This window comes from Pyxicephalus adspersus, chromosome 3 (assembly GCF_032062135.1).
Source record: "Pyxicephalus adspersus chromosome 3, UCB_Pads_2.0, whole genome shotgun sequence".
In the NCBI taxonomy this organism is placed as follows: domain Eukaryota; kingdom Metazoa; phylum Chordata; class Amphibia; order Anura; family Pyxicephalidae; genus Pyxicephalus; species Pyxicephalus adspersus.
The window spans coordinates 94640272-94646399 of NC_092860.1; the positions used below are offsets into that span (position 1 = coordinate 94640272).

The 6128-nt window shown below is 38.6% G+C and overlaps 1 protein-coding gene across 2 annotated transcripts in view; it reads left to right on the forward strand.

Moving 5' to 3' along the window:
• Nucleotides 1–332: 332 nt before the first annotated feature.
• UGT8 (UDP glycosyltransferase 8) overlaps nucleotides 333–6128 on the forward strand; it is a 41751-nt gene continuing 35955 nt past the window's right edge. Inside the window, exon 1 of one of the 2 annotated variants that reach the window (XM_072405764.1) lies at nucleotides 333–726. The gene's annotated coding sequence lies outside the window, so the exon portion shown is untranslated. Of the gene's footprint in view, nucleotides 727–3929; nucleotides 4017–6128 lie in introns of those variants that run through there. The other variant, XM_072405765.1, reaches the window with a different exon arrangement.

Genomic DNA, 6128 nt, shown 5'->3' on the forward strand with positions numbered 1-6128 from the left:
TAGATGATTATAAACTTGTGTTATTTTGTTTCTTTTATACCTACAAATCAAAGTTTTAATTATAGTATATGAATAAAAGCAATTCAGTACTTAACATACAATATTTAGGTGACTGCATGTTCTTATGCCTGACAATAAAATGTCATGACATAATATATCCCAATTTGAGTGACATTCCTTGCATTGCACACCTGTTTGTTGAAAAGCATAAGCCTGTGTAGCAGGTTGATTCCTCGATGTCAGCAGTGTTATCCTCCCTAAGGGTGTAAAACTGGACTGGGGAGGGGCGGGCTTACAGCTGAGAAATAGCCTGAACTTATAAAGACACACCATTCAAACAAGCAGGGAAAGGGGAAATAAGTCAGTCTGATGGCAGAGGGAGGGTCGACATCCAATACTATCATCACACTCAGTGTCTGGGCTGCCATAGAACAATAGTACATAGGAACATATACAATACAATACAATAAAAGTCTGCAGAGGGGACATCAAGCCTTGTTGCCGTGTTCACAGAGGTCAATTCTTTGCCTCCTGGCTGGAAGCTACCTAATCCTGCACACCTGTAGATCAGGACAAAGTCCTGTACCTGTTACCTTATCCATTCTCCTTCATCTCTCTGCTGGACTGGCTGACATCAAAAGGGCGCTCTATGACCCCTGGAAGTTCCTATCTTGACTAATTCAGCCGTTTTATGCTTGGAAATCTACCGTAAGCGCGAAAGATCAGGTAAGCAAATCAGTTTTATCCAAGGCATATACTATACAGTCTATTCATAAAGCAGTGAATTTGACATTTGCTGTAACATTCCCTGGTGGGGAATCAGTAACTGCCATTGACCTGGAAGATTGCTCAACAGGGAATGTCGGATTCATTGCTTTTTAAATAGATCCTATGTGATCTTCAGCCTATGGCATTTTCGATCAATACTAGGACTGTAAATGAAGCTTAAATTGAACCTTGTGGTCAACTATAAGTATGTATGTGGATGTACCATCCACTTGTTTGATTAGTAATACAATCATTTGTATCATGATATCAAGCTGACATATTGATTGTGACACAATATGTGAGGTAGATTGGTAATCCAATGAATTTTTGAAAGTGATTCTGCCAAAAAATAGTTCTGCTTCATTCAACATTTTTTTTTAATCGAATGATAAGTTGATAGTAAATATTGCGTAGTATAGATTAAAGTATAGCATGCTTTGTAAAGTTTCTGTACTGTGACGCCTATGGCATTGTGAAATCATAAAGTAGAAGTTTGATAAGACTTCACCTAGTGATTGCTGTACAAGAGGTCAAATTCTCTTTGAAAGTCACCTGATGATATTATATGAGATACTGGGGGAATAGAATATTGTGTAACAAAATGGCAGCAATTTTCCCAAAGCCACACCTACAGTTGTCAGAGCACAAATGTGATAATGTGTATAACTAAGCAATATAAAGATCATTTCCAGTGTACAAAGTGCGATATACAACACAAAACAGTCTGATTCATTTTGCTGGAATGACACCAGTAATTCTGTTTGACTACTATAAAATAAAGCTTTGCTTTTAAAATAAGCCACCTAACTGGTTCCTGAGATGGGTATTAAATCTATACAAGTGCTATTATGTATTTCTATGGGCACTTTTATTTTGTTGTACACTGCTTTATTTACATTTAAGTTATAGAGAATTCATTACAGCTTTCAGGGAGACTACAGTAAACGCAATTGTGTAATTTCATAACCTCCGTTCAGAACATCAAGTACAGTGTTCAACAGACAGACAAATATCATGCCTTTAGCAGTGTAAAAATAGAACTGAATAGCAAAAAACCAAAGCATAATACGACATAATGTGACATTGTGTGCACATTATAGTATTGACTATTTTGTATTTGTATGTAAAGGTTCACAAAAATGATGACATTGCTATTAACATATCAATACATTTTGATTGATGTCAGTTGTGAGGTTGTAGTGGTTGTCTACAGGGAAGGGCAGTTTAGGCTGGAGATAAGATAATGTGTGAACATGACTGTATGTATGTGATACAATGTACATGATTTGAACATAAGAAAATGATCCTAAAGCTGCGTACACACTGCCAATTTTTGTCGTTGGAAAGGATCTTTCACGATCCTTTCCAACGACAAGGGGCTGCAAGATGCATGAACGGTACTGTACATACTGCACTGTTCATGCTCTATGGAGAGGGGAGGGGGAGAGCGACGGAGCGGCACCCTGCTGCGCGCTCTCCCCTTCGCTTTCATTACGATCGGCTGTCGTCCATCGTCCGTGGATCCGGCAGGTCGGTCGTCCGGACGATGGACGACACCGACTGTACACACGTCAGATTTTCGCCCGATAATTGGCCGATGCCGATTATCGGGCGATAAAAATCTGACGTGTGTACGTAGCTTTAGACATTAGTAACACAAATCTTGTACGGCTTTGTGAACCCTTTGCATGTATTTTTTGTTGTATTACTAATATAGTGTGCTAGGCGGACTGCTTTTTGCATGTTACAATCATATAAGTGTGAGAGAAAAATAATGCAATGTATGGTAATAGATCATTAGTGCTTCCCAACCCAAACAACTAAAAGCTTATGGAGGATCTCTTGGAGCAGCGTTTCTGAACAGGGACTCCTCTAGAGGTTGCTAAGGGTTCCTTGTGCAATGAGCAGTTTGTGACTCACAGGTCACTTACCACTGACACCAATGTTCTTTCCGTGTAACATTTTTCCTACTAGCTAGCAAGGGATGAAGAATTCTTCCTATTGACAACCACACTAATATACTGTGAACTGTGGATAAATATAGCAAGGGGTTTCATTAGGTTATTTCAAGGTTTCCCCCATGTTAAAAAGGAAAACATTGCCTTATGGTACAGAATACACAAAGTGGTCTTCATATATGAAATTATAGGGCTGTAGCAGGTGATTTTTTTAACTGCAGTTAGGACCTGCTGGCTACTATCTTTATTTTTTTCTTAATTTATCTACTCTTTTATTTATCATTATATGTCTTATGACATCTCATGCATGTCACTTCCTCAGTTCTACTTCCTGACTGACGTAGTGACCTACCCCTTCTCAGCACATAGGATATGTTAGGATTATTGAACATGCAAAAGTAGTGATGCATAAAAAGCTTCATCCAATCACACAAAGCCCTTTTTTCCAACAAACTAATAATCCAGCTGTCTTTATTAAAGAAAAAGTGTATAGTGGCCAAGGGTCAGCAGCTTTTGCCAGTGTGCATGCATGCAAAGCATACTTGCACAAAAGGGTACACTTGACTTGTGTTTGCTTTGCTCCACTGATGACAGTTTAAAGCTGTCCCTTGCCACCATTTTCAATGCTACTTATTTCTGGATCAGTTTCCTTTACCTTTGCACATTGGTTAATGCATATACATACAAGTTATTGGTACAAGGCTTTATCCTTGGCATCTTGTAGATGTGGCTAATGGGGTTCTTTGTACAGAACTTGCACCACATATAATATTCCCTAATTGCTGGGAGCAACTGGGAATTAGTGTTTTTGTTGTTTTTTTATTGTTTTGTTGATCCACCTGAGTGAGTTTTATTTTGTCTTGTGTTGATGAACCAAACAAAAAGAGGAAATTGTTATGACATTAAAGGATCATTAAAGGCAACCACAATAAAACACTATTTTCTGATTCCTGTTGTAGGGGTATGAAGTGAGTGTAAAAATAGGAAGCATGTATTTTGTTTGAGAAAGAATATGTTCAAACACTCTTTAAAAAGATTCTCGCATTTATTTGTTCATAGATGGTATAAACACAAACATTTTTATAGAGCCATGGCAACTCCCTTTATAAAGATACAGTAAAATGATATGTCACATCGTCTTTAAAAAGGAGTGGTTTCGAGAGTATCATCCCATGGCTATTACAACAATGCACAATAATTGCAAGAAACTCTTCGAAGAGTGTGGTGAACTGGTAACATAACTTTTCTCTGTTGAATTACATGACTGGTTGCTTCAGCACCTAAAAAAAGGTTAATTTCTTCTATATTTTATTGAATGGGCAGTTTTTGTTACGTTAACATTTTTGGTAGCTTGTTTTTTATAAGGGTTATTGTTAACATATGGTATTGATGGTATTAGATCCATTTACATCAGGGTGGTCTGTTGTGTTGAGTTGGATGGGGTGTTGGATTGCCATTTGCCATGAAAAGCATTGCAGCACACCAATGCATGCAGTTAGTGAACTTTGTTACTGCACATACTAAAGCTACGTACACACGTCAGATTTTTATCGCCCGATAATCGGCATCGGCCGAAAATCTGCCGTGTGTACAGTCGGTGTCGTCCATCGTCCGGACGACCGACCTGCCGGATCCACGGTCGATGGACGACAGCCGATCCTAATGAAAGAGAAGGGGAGAGCGCGCAGCAGGGTGCCGCTCCGTCGCTCTCCCCCTCCCCTCTCCATAGAGCATGAACGGTGCTGTATGTACAGCACCGTTCATGCATCGTGCAGTCCCTAGGTATTGGGTGGTATAGGGACAGGTTCTGTTCTTTGTGTCAGGAGATTTGATTTGAAAATACTAGCACCTAGCTATGAGCACTGAAAATTATTGTAGCAGTTTAGACATGTTTGTTGATTATAATAATTTTTTATAGCATTTATTAGTGATTTTCATAAGTTAGCCTGATAAAAAGTGCTCTAATATGTAGCAGTGTAGTACCAAGAAGGCCATACAGCCAAGATCTCACCAGATTTGAGACAAGTGAACAATTCAACAAAATTAATTTGCCTGAATTAAAAGTGCAGCTTAGAAAGAACATTGCCACCTTTTCCTAATTTGCATTTTTATAAAAATCTAATATTCTTTTACTACTAGCACTAAATAAACAGGCACAACCTTGTGGCTTCTCTTGTTGCAGATACATGCAGACTATAAATGATACCATCCTAGTTTGATGTTTGCATTTGTTTTAACTGTGGCTGGCATCATCCACAACACTCTCTGACCTAGGAAATAGCTATTTCTCAGTTTGCAAAAACAGTCAACAGGAGGTAAAATGAATGAGCATTTCTCAATGTAAAAGCTCTGATTACAGCAGAAGTAGGCTGGTATGTAATGTTTTAAACTAGATGGAATAGTGGGACAGTAGCTGGCTGTCTTGACATAAGGACATGCTGTGGTTTAGGATCAGTTATGGTGTATGACACTGGAAGGCTGCTACCCTATTGCACTCAGAGCCTATTTATAATAAAGAGCAGACACTTTTTTTTGCTGCAGGAGATAACAATACTTACCCAATTACTGCAAATTATATTTAGCTAAAAGTTTTTTTTACACAACATTCATCTAATTTTTCACATCACTGTATGTCCATACCACAAATATCACCCCATACCAAAGTTGCTCAACAAGATTCTTAAAAGTCATTCAGCATTGAAAAGGTTGTTTTGGTTAGTATATACAAAATAAACTAAAACTAAAAACCTAAACAGCGCTTAAGGATTGTGGGTAGTAAAAAGAGGGGCTGAACAGAATGTACAGATGTGAAATTTGTATATGTATCTTGTATCCCTAAAGAGTAAACTAATCTCTGCGTTACTTACCTGTCACTATTACCTTGCAATGTGTTGCTTTCTCCTTGGCCAACTTGTTTGGCCAGGCTTGGATGATGTAACTCCCGCGCAGGCGTGTGGGAGTTCAATTATTTCCGGCACACCCTGGAAGCCAGGAAAGCCGGGTATCCTGGCAACCAAAGCTTATGCTGAGCATGCGCAACTCAGATTAGCTTTTTTTGCCAAACATGGAGCAATCAAGCAGGAAGGAGAGATTATTGCTGAAGGGACATCGCCTGTCTCTTTTCTGCAATAATGACCTGTCAGACCGTGTTTTCCTAAAAGTGGAACTTTAGTTTTGAACTATTGAAATTAGACCACTGCTGGGTTTTCCTGTACACGTCTTCTCTTCAGTTTATAGTTATCTGAATTACTGTGGTTAAGGTTCACTTTAAATGATTTTAGTATGTAATAAACCCCATCATTTCCTGTTTTGCTATTTTGTGGGGGTTTTCTTGGTTGTCTAAGCTCTCTCTGACTAAAGCTACGTACACACGTCAGATTTTTATCGCCCGATAATCGGCAT